This window comes from Indicator indicator, chromosome 5 (assembly GCF_027791375.1).
Source record: "Indicator indicator isolate 239-I01 chromosome 5, UM_Iind_1.1, whole genome shotgun sequence".
In the NCBI taxonomy this organism is placed as follows: domain Eukaryota; kingdom Metazoa; phylum Chordata; class Aves; order Piciformes; family Indicatoridae; genus Indicator; species Indicator indicator.
In genome coordinates, this window is record NC_072014.1 from 18415088 (window position 1) to 18438398 (window position 23311).

Sequence of the window (23311 nt, forward strand, 5' to 3'; positions counted from 1 at the left end):
CTAGTTAGAGGCAGACTTTGACCCTTGAAAGCTCTTTATGTTGATTCAAAGGCAGTTAATATTGATGCAGACCCATTGTTTATGTATTACATACCTGGTTGACATGTCTGTTCCACAACAGAAAGATGTTAGGTACTGCCTATTGCAAGGAGAAAATACTGTCACATTGGTTCATCTAAATATATGGACATTGTTTTTGGAATCAAGATAGCTTGACATGATGAAGTCCATTGTAAAGCTAAACTAACAGTGGTTTATAAAGGTTGTGAAATACTCCATAAATCAAACATGTCTTCCATAGAAACCATAGTAAATTTTTTTTGAGTACTTCTTGAAGTTGCTATTACATTTTTATTTGTGTGGTATACTTATAGCAGTATTTTTAGACCATTGTTCGTAACCATTTCATAGCTTGAAACAATTGTTAGATGAGCAATATGAATTGTTGTATGAATAATATCTCTTAATAGACTAATACCCTGCTTTTCACTGATATGGGAGTAATTAAAAATTGATTGCTTTTTTTAAATTTCAGTATGTGAAGGAACCTTCTGCAGTCCAAGTAGGAAAATCTTTGCCAAGTGAAATATTGCTAAGTGGATGCATTAAAGTTGAGGGAGAGTAAAAAGGAGCACTAATTATTTTATACCTTGTATTAGTTATCAGATGTCTTGCAGAAACAGTTAAGGGCAAATATTTCTTTATATTAAATTATTTAGCATAGCATAGTTTTGCTATTAGGTTGAGGTGTTCCAGCAGTTACTTTTATTGATACCTATTTACACATGAAGAGCCAACTTGCAGTGTACCACTGTTTGCTTTTGGCGTTTCTCCTGAATCTGTTTCAACATTTTATTCTAATCTGATGTGCCCTTGAGCTGCTTTTTAACTTCTTGTTAAGCTTCACGCTTCAAATTTCATTAAAACCTAACAGTTTGGATCCAAGTTGAAAGTTGAGGCATACTTGGAGTATAAACTTCTTTAAAATACATTCAAAAAGTAAAAGCAATGGAGGATGAATTAGGCTAACAGTAAGAAAGTTTATGGCTTGACAGACTGACAATACAGATGACTTGGCTGCTCAATTGCATACAATACTGTAAAGTGAGCTTTAAATTAAATTTCTAGATATGCCAACTAAATGTTGTTACTCTTCACACCAACACTATGGGTGGTTTAACAAAAATGAAAAACTAATTACAATACTCATTGCAGAGTGTATGTGTATCTGGCATAATTTTTTGGTTAGATGTTTTCTTCTAAACATTCCTGAGTAGCAGCGAAGAAAGTCAGTCCTATCTGTGGCAATATTACCTGTTCTAGCACTGCATTAAAGATAACTTTTCTGTGAAAAGTGTATGAAATCTTTTTTTCTGAACTACTTCTAATTCTTGAAAATCTTGGATGCTGAATACTGAATTATTAGCATACAATACAAATCTGGCAGTTTGTGCTACAAAGGGTAGCCAAATGCAAATTAAACAAAATGAGACCTTCACTGAATAGGCTTTTTCCCTGCACTTTTTATTAGCACTCTGTGTCTGTGTAAAGGGAATTTTGTTAAAAATGCAACTTTTATCATGGATACCACATTTGATTATCGTACATTCAACTATCAAAACAACTGTGTACACGTGAATTGTTTATTACATGAACATATTAATGGAAATATTTGATGTTAGTACTGAGGCTGTGGCATTTGCTTCCACTCAGTGACTGCTAAATATCTAAAATCAGCAAGTTGTCTCTGCTTTAATTACCATCTTTGTCTTATTTTTACTAGTTGTTTATCTGACTGTTATAAGCCTGTACTTTAGAGCTCTTCAAGGATATATTAAAAGGGTTCTGACAAGTAGAAAAATAAATGAGAACATAACCATTATTACGCCTTTTAACAGATCTTAGAATTAAGGAGGACTGTTAGTCCATGTGCTATTATTTCCAAATCTGTACTTTCAAATCTATTTGCTCGCTGATTTTTGGTTGTTTGGTTGTTTCATTTTTATTGTAATATCAGCAAAAGAAGTTGTGAGGAAAGGGGGCAAGTGAGAACTGAATATTGAAATGGTTTGTGCAGAAAAGCCTGGTGACTAGCTGGCAGAAGATGTAACTGGGATTTATGTTGATACAGTTTCTGACAATTAGCAGCTTCACAATGGTTACAAAATGAAAACGTAAAATACTTCTCCTCCTCCCCGCAAGCCCTCTTGAAGAAACGTCAGTACTGTTTAGTCTCACTCTTGTTTGCAAGTGTCTATCCTCTCCTAGTGTTGTGCAAAACAATTAAAATAATCTGTTGGTTTGCCCCCCCCCCCTTTTTTTTTTTTTAAACAAAACTACAAGATTATATTATATAATGAAATGTCACTTAGGGACACTACTGTCTTGAGTCAAGAGGAAACAAAGAATTATGTTTTCAATTACAATTAAGTCAATGCTAGCATCATTTTTATATACTCTGTTATTTTCAGGAAGTTAAAAGCAAATAAAATATTTAGGATTTGAGGAGCTTTTAATGCTCCCAAGCTGTAACCAAGTTTATATTTTGCAATATGTAAAATGGGATATTAAATTTCAAAGTTTTTCTAGTTTAATTTCTCATGGCAAATTTTCAGGTATTCCCTTTGTATCTCTGACCATGGTGACAACAACACAGCACTAATAATGAGTCTAAGTGAATTTCCACAAGTAATGATTGTTTCCTTCTGCCAAATTTCTTTTCTCCTTTTGGTGTAAGAGATGTTCCAACCAATTCATTGTTTTAAGTGCAGAACTAGACTTGACGGACTGGCATGACAAAAAATGTTCTGTTTCACAATGTGTTCCGTGTCCTCAACATCAATGGCTCAATTAAACAGTCTAATTTCAGAGATTTCCACTTGGATACAAATAATAGTAGAACACCTCATTGCTTTTGTATAGCAGCCATCACTATTGCATTGCTGTGTAATTGGTACCCAGTTGAAAAAACAGCCTGGTGATGTATGTTTATGTATATTTTACAAATGAAGATGCCAGTTCATCTGCATAGACACAGGGTAGGAAGATTAAAACCCCAAACCCTTCAAAAGAACTGTGCACCCTGCATGTACTTCCAGTACTGTCCTTAAGATTCATTTATGTATTTGTACTGGTTGCTGGTGAGTCATACTTTTTCCAGCACTGGTGAGAAACTCAGCCGAACAAGAGCTTGACAGTCTGTAGTTTAGATTATCATATGCCCTTTAGAGTCTTCTGAGATGCAGTGCCAAAACAAATCTAACCTTCCATCAGAGAGGCTTAAAAACAGCAGCAGCAGCAGCTCTGCTGTCACTTAAATTGGCAACCTGGTTCTCCAATGGCTCTGACGTCCTCCGAGCCTGGAACAAGTGAACTGACTGCAGGGAAATGATCCAGGGCAGCCAGCTCGAATTAAATCCTGCGTGGTTGACTGAAAATCAGTAGTTTGAATGTCCCGAGATCCCTCCTGGAAGGGGGAAGGAAGAACTGGATTTGGTTGTCTCTACTTTGTGGATAGTTTTACTAACGATATGGTTCTCTCATGCCCCAATATTCTTCTTGCATTCCTAATAGCAGCTTTGTGATTCTAAGTTGCCCAATTTAATGTACTCTTCTTGGTCCCTGTTAGTTAAGGCTTAAATATGTTCTTTGCTGGGTCTACCATAATGCTTAATGATTTGGAGGGATTTTGCTATACCTTCTAATTTGTTTTCTATGAGTTTCTGCATGATGGATTCAGGGTCACAATGGCAGGCAGTAATTTCAAAGTCAGGATAGTTTCTTTATATTAGGGAAGGATTCAACTGTCAATAAAACTACTATGGCATGGAGTGATCCATAACAGGCAAGCATCACTGACTGTCATGAGAATAATGGCTCTATGTCTGCAAATGTGTGGAATTTACTGAACAACTCACCTGAAAATTATTTTGATGGATCCTCTAGAAAGAATAATGGGAAAAAAATAGGTAAATAATTTTTGTATATTTCATACATATTGCAATATGTGATGATCTCCTGCTCCTCCTTCTTGGTAATCTGAAAATCTGCACAGCATTGAGACTCCAAAAGCTATTCAAAATTGGCATAATTCTCAAAGGTATCACGTGGCCTGTACCTCACTTAAATTCCAATGCAAGAGACAAATTCACTGAAAGAAGGCAGAAAATAACGAAGACATTTGAAGGATGAAGGTACTGAAGTGCTACAACTATCTGGGAAAACTCTAATGGTCTATTGCGCACAGTTCTCGAAAAGTACTTGCTACACAAATCTAAATTAGAATAAATCACAGTAACTAAACTCTTGCTGGGGGAGTTTGAAATAATTTGTCACCATAATATTGGCTTTGTCAGGCAGCTTCACACCACTGGTTTGCAACTAACAACAACAAATGACTGCAGTTACAAACCTTTGAATGGACTTCTTGCATACATTCAGCAATGCTTTCAACTTAAGCTACAAGTTTAAATCTCTTTAAATTCTGTAAATGTGCTTGAAACTTAACAAAAACATCTGTATCAGTAGCATTGCTTTGAAATTGGCAATCAATATTTGAATCAGACATCTTTATCTCTGAGGTATGGAAGCATGCTGAAGATGTGTCCTACAGTGATATTTCAGTGAACTATTTATTTTTTCAAATATAAACGTGTATTTTCCTAGGTTCATGGACTACCATATGGCTGTGTGTGTATGATATCTATTACAACAAATCTTTAATACCCGTTTGAGGCCTTTGGTGCTATCATAAAGTAAACACATTGTCAGGGTTGGCATCAGGAAGGGTTTTTCTTCAGAACAGTTCAGTGAATAATTTAATGTTTGGGGGGTTTTTTGTGTGTATCTGTGTTATTTTGGTGGTGATGTTTTTTTTTTTTTTTATTTGGTTTGGGTTTTTTTGTTGTTTGGGTTTGGGAGGATTTTTTTGTTTGGTTGGGTTTTTTGTTTATTTGTTTGGGTTTTGTTTGGTTGCTTGGTTTTGTTTTTGGCTGGTTGGTTGTGTTTTTTTTTTTTCTGGGGACTGGGGTTTTGTTTTTCTCTTGTGTGATGGTAGGAATGAGGAAGGTATCTGGATTCTTCCTACAATTGTCAGCAGGAATCTGAACCTGTTGTCTCTTTCTATATTTCCTGTGTTTGTATCTTCTTAAATAATTAATATGGTGAGATTTGAGCAAATAAGAGCTCTTGTCTGCAAACCTAGACTGTCATTTGGCTAATGTCTGTGGTATCTGACTCGAAGCTCAATAAACTAAGTGGAAGAATTCCTGCTGACTTCATGGGCTTTTAAACTTCTGTTCATTTCTATCACAGGAGCTCTTCATCAAATGCAGATCCGTATGTCTGTTTTATAAAGCTTAATTCCTCTGGGTCAGAGAACTATAAAGAAATCAGTTAAGGATCAATTTCAGCCTTCTGTATCCTTCCTGGATGCAAATAGGCTTTGATAGGCTGAGCATGATCTCTGTGGTAGACTGTCATTGACAAACCTCTTTGAGATATCAGTTCACTAGATGTAAAAGATGACTGCTTAATTCCTTTTGTGAACATTCATTGAAAAGTCAGAAACTGTGAGAGGTTGTTATGCCTCACCCCCACAATACAACAAAGGTCAGAGTGTCCCTCAGGTTAAACTGAACTCTAGGAGATACTTTGTCAGCTGCTTAGAGTCTGAAATTACCACTGAGCTTGAAAAAGGTGAACAGATTCAGAAATGGTACTCAGTCGTAGAAACTGAACCATACAAAGAGCCATGAGGCAGAATAAATCTTTCATAATATTTGTTTAAGGCTGGTGGTCAAATAATCAGATTGATACACAGAAAGACCCTGTATACATTTCTTTCTGTGTTAGGCTTATCTCTGTTAAGTTCTAGAATCTAATCACAGTACGGGAGCTGCTGTTTTATATACCCAAAGTTATGCTTAGGTTGCATTAAATCCACCCAGAAGATGTATTAGATGATCTTTTTGTCTCTTGGATCAACTATTTCAAGTGGATTAGAGGATCACCAAGGTAGCACTGCAGTTGTTACCGTAAGAGGGCCTCCACAACTGAGTAAGGACTTAAGATGTCGTCATTGTCTAAAATACAGACACACAGTGCCTTGAGCCTTCGACAGACTGATGGTAATAGGCAGTGCTTTACAGTCTCAGTTATTAAGGTTTATTTTCACTGTTCTGTTTGGCAATTCGTGGAAGCAGCCTGAGTGATTTCCTAGGAAATCAGAGCCCTTTTCTTTGGATGTGAGAGCATTAAGTATTTGTTTCTAATGCTGCCTTTGCAAACTTGTGTTGCTGTTTTCCTTCACACTTAGTTCAGTCACATCATCAAAAATTATATTTGCAATGATTTTTATTAATTATGTCCCTGTTTGACAAAACTCCAGAGGAGTTATGAGGGTAAATGATCCATTAGAGACATTATGAAACATTCAGTAGTACCTTGGGTCTAAGTCTTACTAAGAGACCTCTGAGTCTTCCTGCAAATTCTAAAGCATAAAAGAGCCCTGGAAGTTGTGCTCTGCTTTTCCTTTCCACTGGTATGCACAAGGGGTTGCAGCAGGCCTGGAGAAAGGAGTCCAGATCTGTAATGGTCAAGCACATGAACAGACTCCACAGGAGGACTGATAATGCAATCAAATGCTGTGATTGTGGGTACCTTTGAGCAGCCACACTACTTTCTTCAGTGAGAAGCAGATTAGTGTAGAATTTTCAACAGAAAGCCCAAATGCCAGGAACTCTGCAGTTCTAATGGTATTCCTCAGACACTTCAGTAACTAGAAACTAGAAATTTTTATTGATACTATATTAACAGAATTTTCACTTAAATGCTTCAAATAGCAAAACAACAATAATAGAAGGACTCAGGAGGATTGGAGTTTGGTTTGTTTCTTTTATCAGCAGAAGGAAAGCCTTCCACAAAACAATCTGAGGGCTATGATGTGTATTTGTGTTATGGTATAACTCTTAGGTACCATCTGAGTAAGAAATCGACTAGAAAAACTATTTTATTTTCTGGAGAAAACCATGTTATTTTATTACCTAAAGAATAAAGATTTACCTTCAGCACTATTCCTTTTCTTGGCAAAACTCCCTTAAGCCAACTAAATTATTTTGATCAAATGATTCTCATTATAAAAATCTTGTTTGCTTCAAGTGAAACCTGCACTAGGGCCTTGTTATAGAAGCCTGTAAAAGAAAACCTTTCTGGTGTGCAGCTGGTGAAGCCTCCATTTCTGACAGTTACTGGAGATGTGCCCTGTGGGCTGGATAGGAGGACTTTGTCCCTAGTGAAGTGTTTTCTGTACTTTTGTCAGTCTGTTCAGTTTTCCATAGCTTGAAATACTTTTAGAAAATAGCATTTCACATCTCACTCAAATTGCTTATCTTTCCTGAAGCAGAATGAAATGTTTGTTGTTCCTGTCATCAAAAAGTATTTCCCACTGGAATAGTGATACTGAGCCTATCTGTAGATATAGGTTATGTGATGAGATATTGAAAAATGCTTAGAAAATAATTTTGCTAAAAATTAAGTCAGTCTCTGACCCTCAAAATGTTTTTACAGGCCTCGTAAGAATCTGTAATTAAACCAGTATTGTCATCATAGCACTGACTCACAGTACACCCTTGGGCAAACCAGTTTACAGTGATCTCTCTTCTGAAACAGAATTCTAAAAATGGCATTAGATGGTTCCATATGTACTATCAGACTTCTCATTTTAAGTATTTTTGCTTTACAATTAGGAAATAATTTTCCCCCTTGTTGAGTTCAGCCTGAGATTTTGAAGCTCTCTTGAATGCCTCCTTTGCACACAGGAGCTGTAATTTGGAGAGATCTGACTAGAAAACACCAAAACAATTTCACAAAACACAGTTTCAGTTGCTTGTTTAATAGTCCCAGCTTTACATGTTATACTTCTCAGCTCCACGAAAATTGTGCCACCCAGCTGTCCTTGACTAGTTTGCAAAGGTTTTACTGGTCTATAATTGGGAACTCCTGGTTGTACTTTAGAAGGAACTTAGTTCTCCTCTGAGCAATGTTTGCAATTGCAATCCTGAGAAGTTCTCACCTGCACCCTGGAAGTTTGAGTATGTAAGCAGCAATGTAGCTGTAATTCCTTGCTAGGAGTGTGTAAGAATGCATTTCTTCTATATCTGGGGAAATGGCTGTTTAAATCTGTGGCCACGAATTAATAGAACTCTTGTCATCTTCTTTCATAGGAACATAAGAAAAGATTGGCCATCTCAGATGAAAGGACCATCTAACGCAGTGTGACCTTTCTCTGTGAGCTGCTGAAAGCAAATGCCTGGGATGAGGCCAGCACAGGATGGTTTTTCTCTCATGTATTCCACCAGCTTCCTGTGATTTGTAGCTCAGGGCCAGGCATGGTGTCTTTGTATTTAATTCCACCCCAGGGATTTTCAGCTTTCAAATTTATTCAGGCATTTTGTGAAGCAAGACAAGCTTCTAGCTTTCACAACATCTTGTACATTGTGTGAAGAACTGTCATGTGACTTCAGTTAATTTCATGTTATTTCTCCTTGCTTTGCTTTTAGTGAACCCAATGAAGAGGCATTCCCTGACCGTTTTCATGCCAATTGTTTTACCCTAAAACTCTTCTGTCTCTAAAAGCTGTGAAGTCCCCACCTGATGCAACAGTATTTTCTGCAGTCAGCTGTCTGCTTTGGCGAGACAGGTGCCTGCCCCCCAGAGCTCTAGCCAGTCTCTCCAGTCTGCTGTAACAGTTGATACTTTCAATGTCTGGAGAAAGAAAAAGCATTAGAAACTTCTTTGGTATGCTCTAGTCTGAAAAAACCAGGAACTGCACTTTTCTTGATGTTTGAAAACTACCTGTCAGGTATGCCCAGAACTGGTTTTGAAAGCCAGGGCAGGTCTTCATTGTTTGTGGGCATCTTGATGTCACTGTATTATCAGAACACTAAAAACCAACTTTTTTTTTTTTATCATCATCTAACCTAGCTAGTCTCTTTTGCTGATTATTAATTTTAGCAAAAACTGTTACTATTCTTATGAAAGATTCCAGAGCTCCCTGAATCATTGTGGCTGTTGGAAAGTGTTGTGGTTTTACTTAAAAAGCCTGAACAATGAACTTAAAACAAACATGAAAAAACATGTCAGGTCACCAGTGAGTTAGCCAACAAGATTAACAATTACTGTGCAGCAAGATTACATGTTCCAGGGTAGAGCTGACTAGAATTATGAAAGCTAAAGTAGTTTAACAAACTAATGATAATAATTTCACATCTCTCACCTAGCTGGTAAACACTAACCTATGGTTAAAACAATCATATTAGATGATTTTTTTCTTTTTTTTTAGTTTGAATGTTGTTGGAGCCATCGGAGATAACTGAACTACACTGTTCTTAATCAAGAGTGGTGGTCAGAGATTTTAGCAAGGGCGTTATGTATGCAGTGCCCTTCATGTATGAGGGTAACTTCAGAGGGTAAGCAAATAGTGCTGAGAAACATATTTCCTGTGAACAGCATGGTGATACAGGTAGGGGCACCCAGAAGAGCACTTCATTTCACTCATTTCACAGTGCTTTGTGAAAGCTGTGAGTAAGCACCTCAATTGTCAATTCGGTCTGTAGGGAACCTTTTTTACTTAGAATATCTATATATGTTTTTAGTGAAACAAACAAATTTATACTGGCAGTTATCAAGGCTACAGTCTTTGGACTGAACTTGACATTAATTTAACCTTAGTATTAGTTTGCTGACATTCTGCTATCTGTGTGGTAGAATAGATTAAAAACAAATATTCTGGTTTTCTCTTTTGCATTTTTGTTTGTTGTTTTTGTTTGTTTGGTTTGGTTTTTTGGTTGATATATTTTTTTAAAGGCTTTTGCTATATTAAAACTTCTATAGAACTTTGTAGTGCTGGTGTCATGGCTACAAAGCAAATTCAATAATAATAGCTCTGTGACATGATAATAGCTCTCCAGTGTTGTGGCTTGTTGTTAAAGGTGAGTGGAAATGTCCTGGAACTCTAATGGACAGGGCCATGTGTGTAGGGTGGTGTTGTGTGGTCTCAAGTATGAGGAAACAAGTGCTGAGTGGTAACAGGCTTGTGGAGATCCAAGAGGTGAAGATGCCCTAGCTGCTGTGCAGTGAGATGTCAGCAGGATGTCCTGAAGGACAGCAGGGCCATGTGTCCTAGTCTGAACTGGAGCAGCCCTCTAGACTTGTCCTAGAGAGCAGAATAGCTCTGAATATGGCACTACTTTCTACTTAAGAAGAGGAGGCTTTGAAAGAAGGAAGCTTACCAAGACATGTTACCATAAACACAATCTGAATTTTATTTTTCTGACACACAGAAAAGAAAACCTGGGTTTTTTTGGTTAGTGGGAGCTATATACTTGCTTCTCTGCTTGAGTTACAAAGGTTTATAATCTGCTGTAGCCTAGGCTTCTCTAACTCAAGGTGTAAAGTCATGGGCCTTTAATCCTGTATGTCCAGAAGTTTCAGTTCTCAGCATTAGAAAAGATTGTTGCTACCCTACTGGACATGCACAGCAGCTGAAATGTGGCCTAAATAATACAGCTGTCACAGGGGTAAATTCTGATCTTCAGTCTCTTAAAGAATATGAAATAATTCTTAAATTCAAGAAGTTGGCAAAATTTGCCAGAGTGGTAGGTATGAATGGTGCTCAAGTCTGCCTGCGGGAGCGTTAAACCAGCAGACTGGCAAGAAGCTTCTCACTAACATATTAGAGCAACTAAATACTGCTTCTGTTTGAAGTTTTGGAAAAATATGTAATGATAAGATTATAATTTTGCTTCTAAGCGGAGAATTTATCTCTGGTTTTGTGTCATCTCATGAACACCTGACAAAATCTGACTGCTGAGTGATAAACTCAGCGGTTGCTGCCAGCCCCAAAAGTTCATATACAAATTAAAGAATTCTATTTTTCTGAAGTGGGTTGTGTGAAATTACCATATGCTAGAAGCGGAGGCCATTCCAGTGACATGTGAAAAGGTATAAGCCACTGTAAGAGCCTATAGCAATGAGCTTAAGTATTTTATGTGCTTAGCTATCAGTCTTTTGAGGCTTGAAGTTGCTACGTTGATGTTTCCATTTTGAAGAATAAAGAGGCGTGTGGGGGTTGTTGTTTTTGGGGTTTTGTTTTGTTTTGTTTTTCTCAAGCTATTGCAGCTTTTCATATATTCTGTAAAAATTAGGGCCCATTTTAAGTGTAGAAACAGTGGAAAAGAATGGCAAGAAACTTATTTTATAATCCTCTGTGTTCTATGTATAAAGAGGATTTAATGTATGTTAATCAATAAAATGAATTCTTCCACAGACTACTCAGTGATCATTTTCCTCACTGATGCCATACTAAACTAGTATGTCCTGAACATTAGAACAAAATACTTCAAGTAGTGTTTCATCAGCTACGTCGATTTCTTTTAATGAAAACTGAACTAGAGATGAATAATCTGAATTGATTGTAATATAATTTATTCTAATTTGCATGGCCTACTGTTTTGCTTCTCCTGTCAGTTTTGTGGATTTTATGAGAATAGATATGTCAAATCAGATACTAAGATCTAGTTTTGCTTATAAAAAAAGGCTAATTTAGATGTTAGATTCTTGTAATAGAATGTAATGTTGAAGCTGAAAATACCCAGCTGTTAAAAATATCCATGAGGTACTGCTTTGAACAGAACCTGCTTTTCTGGGATAGCTGCTGTAATTCTGACATGAAGTTAATCAGATAGTGTGATTGTATGTGAATATGATTATGAAAGTGAATATTAGGAACAATAACCAGAATATCTGGTATCTTCTGCAATGGCAGTTACAGCAGCAGAACTGTGTTGGTTTTCTTTTTTTAATGGAAGTATTTTCCATTTATTTTTTTCTCAAAATTTTAATTTTTTGAGTCAAACCTGAATTCTGCTTTTCCTAGAGCAGAGAAGCCTGACTGGTAGCAGCTGCTGCTGCTGGGAGTATCTGTTGACACGGCTGGTGGTGTGGTTGCCATATCCCTGCTAGTCTGGTATTGGGACTGCTGAATTAATACTCAAATCTGTGATCTTGTGATTTGTACTGTTGCAGTAACCAGAGCTGCATACTGATACCTTATATTCTTCATTTGCAGTTACTGTCACACAAAACCCCCCAAGAATGGGCTGATTGTAAAACAGAATTCAGAAGCACATGTAGGGGTGCAGAAACTCTTGTCTCTAAGACAGGTTTTTGTAGCAAGGAGAGAAGTGGAGGAAAAAAGGGCAGTGTGAGGAGAACGTAAAGCCGAGGCAGACCCAGGCTGAGAGCATGGCAAAAAGTGACGGAGAAAGCATCCTGCACTCTTGCTTTGGAGTCTAGCACTCATATGCCACCAGAGAAGAGTTTCACCCCCTCCAGTGGATTGCATTCCTATTTGGTTGTGATAATTACACATAAAATTAAATGAGTATGTATAACTAGAGTAGTGCCTCCGAAAATAAGTTGGGACTGTCCTTTAGCTTAGTGTTTCTGGTATTTTTAGTACTTTTAACACTGAAAAATGGCAGCATGTTTTGTAAGTATTAATTAAATATAAATCAAATTAGCCATATTCATGCTTCTTCCAAGTTTTCTGGTAGACATTTACTCCACATCAACGCAGTCCAGCTTTAGGCAAGTGTTTGCAGCACTCCGCGTCAAACCAGCGCTTGACGTTTCTGGGCTGCGCCTGGGAGCGCTCGGTGCTCACAGGCAACGTTATGCAAGTAGGAGCAGCCTGGTCACGCTGCTGCCATCAAGTGGATGCAAGGCATCACTGCACCGGCGCTGTGTTGGAAGTTTCTCATCCCCTTTGTATTACATAGAAGTCCCAGTAAACCTAATTTACTTGCAAGTCTGATTCTGACGGCACTTTCAGAGGCCTCTCCATTCTGCCTGCAATCCTGAAAAAGAGTTAGTTCTCTAAAACTATGTGCTTACATGGGAAGATAAATCAGGGTTTTCTTTCTATAGTTTTTTTGACCTATGATGTGAGGTTGACTTTGATATCATGTGTGAATAACTGTGGCTTAATGTAGACTGAAGTATTCAAACTTTGTAACTGCCAGAACTCAAGTTGTGTTTGCAACTGCACTCAGAGATTTTTGTGGGCCATGTTTGCTTTATGAGCAACATTTTGCTATTTCATCTCCTGTGGCTTTGTGTAGCCTCAGCTCTTATTTGCCTCCCAGTTTTCAGTGTTGTTCTGAAGATGAGAAGACAAGGAGATGATTAGATCCAAAAATGGACTCAGACACTTAAAGCTAGACTTTAAGTGTACTTCAAGCATCTTTACTCAAAAATAAGCTTATGGCTACCTGATCCAAGAAGTGTCTTGCACTCAGTAGCTAACTCCCTGTTCACCCACAGTTACCCACTGTACCTACATACATTGAAGTTTCAGTCTGTCAGTGTCATCAATTATTAGCAACTGAACTATCTTTTGTTAGATGCTGGAAATAGATAACTATGGCTGAGGGATAAGGGAACAAACCCACAGAGTATGTTAAAAGTAAAGTTGCTAAAACTCAAGTTCAAAGGACCAACTATCCTGAAATATTTTTGCACTTAGCATTCTGACAAATGCTTTCTGAAAGTAATAGTACTGACCAGAACAGAGCAAGAGGAATAATTAAGATATACTTGTATTGTAAACTAATTTCCAAGAATATTGATGTTATTAATTTTGCCTTTCTTTAAAAGGGGGTGTGAAAGTAAATATTATCATACTAATGTTCTTGAAGTATTACAAAAATGACAGGATGTCATAAATACTTGTCTGATTACCTTTTAGTAGGTTTTTGTACACCTTTTGGATACTTTTAGGGAATTTTTGTGCTTTATAAATTTTTTTCAGCTGAGAGGCCACAAAAAGGAACGTCAAGGGAAAAAGAAAAAGTCACATAATAGTAGTCATAGTTGAGAAACTGTAGAAGTAGCAAATCCTTCACCACTAACAACTAGACAAGGCTTGCAGATTGGGCTGATTTAGGTAATCACAGGATGAGCAACATTAAGCCAAAAGCTGGATCTAGTCTTTCCAGGGACAGAATGATAAATAGCTTTCTCTGTGTGCAACATTTGCATTAGTGCAGTTGTATGTTAGTGGTTAAAATACAGTAGAAATATCCTGATAGAGTGTTAAAGATTCCTTTCTGTCAAAAACAATACTATGTGTTTTACTTACGCAGTATGGTTTAATACTTAAAGGAACAAGCAAGCAAACTCCACCAAAACAAACACACAACTGTGTTGATGACTTTGGTCTGTTTATTTGTTACTTCTACTGACTGAAGAGCACACAGAGCAGAGAGTGTGGTTCAAATCTGCAGTCCTTAGCTGAGAATCTGTTGTACCTATTAGAAGCACTATAAGGACAGCTCAGCCTGGAGACAGAGGGAACAAGGGTTGTTTTAAGTCTTCAAGATTATTTGGTAATCTGGAGGTCATTGCAACGTTTAGTAAACAATAGAGCAGTAAAACACAGCAAGCCTAATCTAGTGCCTAATCTCTGGGCTTTCTCTGAAGTGTGTAAGAGCTCCAAATACCACTTTGTGCTCCGTGCCACTCTCTTATCCACTTATGCATACAATGCTCATTTATTTATGTCTGCTTTTGACCTATACACATCTTCTCCTATGACTTTTAATTTTCAGGGAGTGCTACTTTATTTTTTGTGAGAAATGCCATTAGTTTTCCACACAAGGCTTTAATTCTCTGTGTTTTTAATGCTATTGAGTTAGAACCCAGATCATATTTTGTGTTATACAGGGTAACACAAATAATTGGAGCCAATGCCAATTGTATTAGCAACAGTATGAACAGGCAGCAGTTCACATCCAAAGAACTCTCAGACACTCAAGATTACAGACTTTGACGCGGCTGTGAGTAAATGAATGTGGTGTTCTGCAGTACAGTTAAAATCAAGAGACTTTTTATGCAAGATGATTCACACCATAAAACACAGGGAGACAATCAGAACATCCTTCTTTTTCATTTCTAAAACAAGGAAAGTTCTTTTCTTTTCATTGGTTAATGGAATATTAAGTGCATTATAAATGTGCATATTGGTATAGTCAAGCGTTGGGCTAAACCTTCTTAAAGTCAGTAGCTTTAGTCACTGGGATCTTCTTTTGTTGACAGCCACATCAAGCAAGCAGGGTCCTTAATGGACCGCAAGGCTCAAGTCAGCAGATGTCCCCAAACTGATGTGCACTTGTCACAGCCCCAAGCAGGGGTGGTATGTGCTTGTGTAAGCAGAAATAACAGAGAGGTTTGTGAGCACATACTAGTGAGAAGCAGCGGAGCCCTGAGTAAGATAGGAAGAAAACTTTTCTCTAAAGGCTCTCTCTTAAATCAAAAAAGGCACGTTTCCTGCTTATTTTCTGCTTGCTTCAACATAATGGAACTTAATATGCTCTATATAAAATAACATTGCTTCAAAGCAAAATTTTCTTAATCTGTTTATCCCTCTGATGAAACCAATTTGCAGTCACAAATGGGCTAACTGGGCCTAAAAAGTATGTAAAATTCAGTACTTTTATCAAAATACAAATATTAAATCTGTACCTGCTATCTGTGTTTAATTTTCTTATTATCAGAAATAGCTCCTTCTCCCAGCTCATGTGTTTTAATGGTTTGTTCACACATTTTTAGAAATTGCAGAATTGTTTGTGGTAGTCATTCATGACCAGACTTTTGCCATCACAAACCCAAAAAGCATAAAATGACTGGTTGCTGCCCTTTCACATTTCTTTTGCACTTATGGAGCACACAAAATAAGCATGAAGTCTCAATTTGCTACTGGTATTGTTCATGTAATACTGTTCCCATTATCTGCCTTTATATAGTGTGTGGGAAGCAAAAGGTTTTTTTCATAAATAAGAATTACTGATAAATGCAAGTCTAGCTTGCCTTTTTTTTTTTTAAGAATGTAAATTGATGCTGAACACATCAGTAGAAAATTGGTTTTTATAATCAACATGAAGCTTCATGGGTATTTATCTGTGTATTTCAGATAGGGTCCTAGCTCTAATGTAGCTGCTGGTACTAAGTCAAGCATTTGCCATGACATAATACACATGCTTGCAGGATGACTATGGAAGCCCCAGGTTTCAGTATGCTTGTCCACACACTGGTCAAAATTCTGGCATGGAAACCCATGGTTTCAGTTTCCTTTGACTTTATGGCACTTCATTTACCAAATGTTATTATCTGAACATAGTATGTCTTTATGGAGACATCTCCTCCAAGGAAGAACCTAAGAACAGTGCTTTTGCTACTCAGAGTCCCAGAGAAGGAAAATGTTAATGCTCCTTTTCAGCTGCAACACAAGGAGAAGGTCTGGCACTTTTGAAGCCAAAGGCTGTGATCCGTAGTGGTAACCAACACAGAAAACAAGGAATGCTTGTCTGGTACCTTGGATTTTCCTGATTACAGAATCACTGTAGGAGAAAAGAAAGAGCTGCCTGGGGTAATGGGAAAACATGCATCACCCTTATGGACAGCTTTATCTAAGAAGAACTTAAACTTTCATATTGATTAAGGAACGAGATGAAAAAAATCTGGTTTTCAGTAAAGATTGTTTGGGAAAATAAAGCATTTTGTTTTCTGTACCCTTATGGTACTTTCATAGTACTTCGAAACCTTCAGTGGTGTTCACTGAGTAGCAGTGGTTTGCAGTAACTCTCCAGATCAGTGGTAGAGCTGAGAAAGAAACCACAACTCTTCTTATGTTTTTGTGCTCTTGACCACTGGAACTAATCTTCTCTTCCATTAATAAGAGAGAAAATAGTTGTATGCTGATTATATACTGAGTGAGATGGTCACATTTAAAGCATCTTAAGTGCAGCTTGCATGAGGAAAAGTGAATTGTTGAATTCAGTTAAAGGACCCTCAGGTCCTTTTTGCCAGGCAGCTTTCTAGCCATTCTTACCTAAGGCTGTAGCACTGCAGAGGGTTGTTGTGACCCAGATGCGGAACCCAGCACTTGGCCTTGTTCAGTCTCATACAGGTGGCTTTGGCCCATCAATGCAGCCTGTCCATAGGCCTCTGCTGAGCCTCCCTACCCTCAAACAAATCAACACTCCTGCCCAATTTAGCGTTGTCCAAAAACTTACTGAGAGCGCACTCAATCCCCTCACTATTGATAAAGATATTACAGAGAACTGGGCCCAATACTGAGTCCTGGAGAATATGACTTGTGTGTGGATTTAATTCCATTCAGCACCACTCTTTGGGCCTGGCCATCCAGCCAGTTTTTAACCCAGTGAAGCATCCACCCATCCAAGCCCTAAGCATCCAGTTTCTCCAGGAGGACGCTGTGGCAGACAGTGTCTCAAATGCTTTACTAAAGTCTAGGTAAACAGCATCCACAGCCTTCCCCTCATCCATCAAGGGAAGTCACCTTGTCATAGAAGGAGATCAGGTTAGTCAAGCAGGACTTGCCTCTCATGAACCAATGCTGTCTGGGCCAGATCATTTGATTGTGATGGCACTCAAGATGTTCTGCTCCATAACCTTCTCTAGCACCAAAGTAAGTTTCCCTGTTCCTCCTTCCAGCCCTTGTAGATGGGCATCACATATATAAAACTGAATCAGTAAAAATGAAAGCAGGAATGCAGACTTTGGAAAAAGAACACAATTTTCCATGCGTCATCCATGCAGGTCATACCAGTGACTTTAAGGAATCGCAGGAATAAAATGAACAAGTTTTAGAAGACCAAGTTTTAAATAAATAATTGTTTTGCTTGTCTTGGAGCAGTCTGACTGTACACACATTGTCTGAGCAGAGCTAAGAGTCTGTTTCTTAAAGTAAGGTCTACTTTTCTCAGTATTTCTTGCTCTAAGCAAAGATAAGGAAGGAATAGAAAAGGAGAGATTGCTCTGGTTTTACACCTCTTTAGTAGGCAGTATTTGGAGAAGCTAATCCATGCAGGTGATTCAGAACAGTCCCTTAGATCAGCGAGGGATTGTGACCTGCTAGTCTTGGGGTGTATAAAGGACCCCACACATGATCTGTAGTGCATCTGAGGCTCTATGTGCTGCCTGCACAACTGTGTCACTGCTCTGCCACTAGTGATATCCTTGGAGACTACATCTAGCTGTGTGAATGAAACAGATACAATCAGAAATATCCCTATGCTCTGGATTTTCCTTTTTCCTATAGGCATGTTTGTGTTTGGCTTTCCATGAATCTGTACAGGGATAAAGATGGCTTGATGGGAAGGAAGGACTGTCAATGTTAATGCAAAAATTGGCTAATTGTTTCCCTGTCAGGCAGCAGCTGTGAGAAATCGAAAAAGGTATGTGTGGGTTTTTATCACTGGGTTGGTTTTGGTTTTGTTTTTTCCAGCATCTGAAATCAGATTTACAGTTGCCAATTAAAAATGAACTGTTTTCAGAACCAAGGATCTCTTTGCACTGAAAAAGGAACAGCAAGCTCTTTCTTTAAATGTGTCAGCAATTTGTATAAGCACGTAGAGCTCTTTCGTACTTTGGATTTGATAGTACTGGCACCATCTATTGGTCTTTTTTCAATGAAATCTATTTATACTTGGAGTTTTTTTCTCAGAAACATCATAAAATCCACCATCACATAGGTAAAAAATTTTGTAACAAAAAAGTACCAAGAATAAATCCTGTTTACCTACCTAGGCAGGATTTCAAGATGACTGACGAGTGCATGCAGAATTCAACCAGAATTGGGCTGTTTCAGTTCTGTGAATAAAGAGAAAACTTTCATCTATGAGGGTAGTGAGTGTCTTACTTTAAAAACAATATCAAACAAACAACCCACCTAAACAACCAACTAACCAAACAAAAAAGACCCCACAATATCAAATTAAAATAAAATAAGATAGAACATTTTTGGAGAAGCCATAGCTAAATTAAAATTACAGAAGTAAGTGGAGATGGAGTTGGAAATAAGAATTTTGGAAGAGAATAGACAAATATTTAAAAAATAGGGCAGAAAAGATTGAAAAATGAGTGGATGTAAGGACTGCAACAAGACTGAATGCCTATCAAAAGATAATTAAGATAAAGCACAGGGTTTTTTAGGCAAATTAGGTACTGGGAAAACGTTTAAACTCATGTGGAAAAGGAATGAAAGCAGAAGAACAAATGTGGGCAAAAGTGCAAGCAGGGGTGTATAACCCAGGGCACTTCCTCGATTTTCAGCCTTACCTTGTTTAAAGACAAATTGCTTGTTTGAAGACAACCACTGCATCCCAAATTATGGAGACAAAACCAGAGCAAGCTTACTCAAATCCTACTCAAATCAAAGAACACTGTTCTTTTCTTGCATATGAGGGGGGAATAGCTTCTACAATGACTGTTTCCTTATTATTTCTGTAAATTAAAGACCAGATATTCTTACTCAGTTCATGAAGTTGTGCTGGATTAAGCCTAACCCGGGGGGGATGTCTGGAAAAAAACTAGCCCCTCCCCTCCAAGGGGAGGGGTCCCCAGGTCAAATTCTATTCTACTCCCATTTCCTGTGCATAATCTTATTTAAGAGGGGTAAGCCCATGGCTTGGTTTTGTTTTTCTGCCCTCCTTTTCTTGTTCTGTTTGTGTTTTCCCAAATTCTATTGTTAACCATGTGGTTGGGCCTGTTCCACACAGTTCCAGACACCTAAGAGAGCTGCATCTAAAGAGAAGCCATCTTACATCCAGAGAATCCTTTGCCAGCTGCCTCTGGTTTTGTATATATTTCTATTTATCCCTTTCCCTTATACCTTTTTAACCTTCCTTTTACTCAGATGCCCTTTATATTTTGTTAAACTTACACCTTTTTTACTTCCAAATCAATTCAAGACTGTTCTTTCATAGTTTTACCTCTTTCTTCTCCTCCTGCCTAATTTGCTTTTCCTTACTGGGTAAAGGGGAGAGGGGAGGCAACCCAAATCTGTTCTATTGGGCTTTTTGGGGTCTGGAAAAAGCTTAAACTGCAACAGAAGTTTTTTATAACCTGCTAGGACAAAATCAAGCGAAGGTTGAATGAGCTGTGCTGCTACTTAAAGATTCACTTGGAGTTGCTACCTTTGTTCTGTTGGTTGCTCTGTAAATGTTTAAAATAATTTAGCCCTAGATCGAACTGTTAATAATGTAGGCAGAAGTAAGGCCTTAACATCAGTAAATTCACACTAAAGAGGACAGTATCTTATTGACTTCTGAACCCAGCTCAAGTACCTGAAATCAATTGCCCTCCAGTCTGCAGTTCAACAGCCACATTAATAATAATTTACTTGGTTTGTTCTGAGGCACACAATGAAGTATACTTAAGTATACGCTTGGAAGAACCTTGTGTTGCTGTAATCAAAATGCACATCTGTATAAATAACTGTTCCAGGCTTGCCTGTATTCCTGGTTATTTGTATAAAGGCTTGTTTGATGTTGTTGTTGTTTTGGCTTTTTTTCCTTTTAAACAGAGATTGTTTGGATACAATCACTTTAACCCGAGGTTCCAAACAACGTATGATTTTCAGCATTACGGGGCAGGATGGTGTGTGCTTACTAGGTGTAAGATTAACATCTTTGAAAATTTACACTGCCACAGATCACTGTTTATATCTCTCAGGATGTCACTCATTGTATGGGTCATAATGTTGTTCTCACAGAGAGATCGTTTAGACAGTTATTCTGGACTGTTTTGTCTGTGCCCCCAAAGAAAGAAAGGAAAACAAACGGCCTTGTCTAAAACTGTGGTAAAAACACATGGCTATGTGAAAGGAAGAAAAGATACATAATTGCTATCAAATTCTGATGCTTCTGCAATCTTAACTAGAAGAGGGACTCAGTGCTGGGGAAGAGTGTCTGAAAGTAGAGACTGTAGTGTGAAGGCTTGCATACTTCTCTGGACCAGTAAGTGAGAGACTTTAGATAAAACTGTAGTCATAAGCTTGGGGTAACAGTATTTTCACTTGAATAAATACCTTTGTCTCCAGTGGCCTGTAACATGCAGTATCCAGGGACAAAGAGCTCATATGGCAAGTCATTCCTGTACCTGCTGTGATGGAAGACAGGATGCTTTTCTGTGGTCAGGGGACCTCAGAGGTTTGTGATTGTGTTTATCTCAGAGCCAGGTGAAAAGTAATGCTTTACCACATCAGACCCATAGCAGTCTGCAAAATAAAATTGCAGTGTGGATTTTATCAGGGCAGAAGTTACATCCAGCTTTCGTGGCACCTGAAAAGAGAGTGAATTCAGTATCCCCAAATTGTCTGGGCTTCACAGACAAGTGCTTTAGATAAATCATGATCCGTATAGTTGTACCACCAGGATTTGGCCCTGCAGTTCCAGTTTATAAATAACTTTGCCTAGAAATCAGATAGCAGCATGTGCAGGTGTGAGTCATTAGTGCAGGAGACACAATGATGTGTGGGGAAAAAAAGCATGGCTCACATCCAAACCAGCCCACACACTTTCATCAGCCCCTTGAAGTCTACAGCTCAGTAAAGAAATAAAAAATAATCTAATTTTTCAAGCCAGGCTGCTGTAGCCCACCCAGTTCTAAAACTCAAAGATGCTGTAATAGGGAACACCGTGTTTCTCCAGGTGCTTTGTCGATAAGTCATGCTCAAAAGGCCATTTTGGAAGACACTAATTCACTGTCTTGAGTTAATTACCACAATTTCACCTGAATAGATTAACATCTTCCACATACACACACAAAAAAGAATTGTGTGTCAAAGCTGCATTCTGTTTGTTTTAAAGCATGTATTTACAAGTTTTAAGGGATTGGAGAAATATACAAATTATTACTTGATTTTAAAATGTCATGAGCCAAACCTGGAAATTATTAATGATATTGACCTTCCTGATTGCATAGTTAATGGAGGCTGCAAGGAAGACATCATCAAGTACCAAAGTAGCACTTACGGTGAGGTGCTGCTTTTGGAGAGAATTCCAGAGAAATTTTTTTAAAAGGAGCATTTAGTTCAAGAATATGCCTGACTGACTTCTAACCAGTCTGGCAAAGTTTATCCTTCCAAGGCTTAACTTAAGCTGAAAGGAGGTACCTGAGTCCTGAAACTTGTGACTGGCATCCATACTCTGATTCTTTCTTACTGATGTCTAGTGAAGATTCTGTGCATAACTGAATTCAAAAAGTATTTGAGTTTTGGGATTTTCTTTATGAAAAGATTAAATACAGCAGTATGTGGATTCTTTTTCATTTAAAAACACATTTGCATTCCTTTTCAGTATTGTAGATTGAATCATTGTTTATCTCCATTAGTCACACATTTTACTACTTGCTGGACGATTTTTTTCCCCCCATATGTGTTATTTTCCTATTTTTGCAGTGAAGTAAAGATAGAAAATTAAAGCACTGTAGATCACTTTCTCTAAAATTGTGGGTTAGGTCTTGCCAACTACCATGTATTTTTCTTACTATAATTGGAATTTGGAGTAGGATTCGAAGTCTATGCAGAGATGGTCACTTCCATTCTGATTTCTATTGGCACATTCTTATTCATGGATTAAACAGTAAAATTTGAGATATCGACATCCTGATAGATATATAACAGAGATGTAGATAAAGAAGGGAATGTCAAACAATCAAGCTGTGTTACAAATGATATGGTTCCACAGGAATTCTGTAAATATTTATGCTCAGCTCCTTCTGACTGGCATCTGCCTGGAAAGGGTAAAATAAACTTTAATATCAGTCTGCCTTCTCTGAAATTGATACAGCCAGAGCTGATTGAAATGCCCTTGAGGCATCAACTACATTTCCACATTTTTTAAGGTAAGAAAATTCTGTAAATTATGACTGCATAAATCCACGTTAAGAGGTATTACTGCAGGCTGAGTGATGTAGATGAGAGTGGTATTTGGCTCAGCTACTTTTCTTCTGTTGTTCCTTTAAACTGTGCTCCTAATGAAGAAAAGGAGAGGTGGTATAATTGTTCAACATGCTTTTCTGTAAATAGTTTCATTAAGAAAATAGTTAAGGATTTTTTCTGTACTTCGTGATCGTCTTTCAAAAACTTCTTTCATTTGAAACTGATAAGAATTAGTGGATTTGGTTTTATTCTTGTGGTTTAAGAAATTATTCTATTGTCTTGGGGTTATGTTAGTTTTCATCTGTCCCTAATTTAGTAGATACTATCTAGACCACTAAGAATCATACTATCTAGATTTATAGATTTTTTTTTCCAGCGAATTTGCTGTCACTTTGCATGGAAATTGTTCTAAAGATATTATTATTATACACTGCCTCTGCTTGTTTCATACATGAGCTCAGCACGTATTCTTAAAGGCAGTGGTTTGCAGGTTTTACTGCCCTGTTA

General features: G+C 37.7%; 1 protein-coding gene across 1 annotated transcript in view; it reads left to right on the top strand.

The window, feature by feature from the left end:
• Nucleotides 1–23311, top strand: part of PDE11A (phosphodiesterase 11A) — a 121091-nt gene that overhangs the window by 17707 nt on the left and 80073 nt on the right. The gene's annotated exons all lie outside the window — the stretch shown is intronic.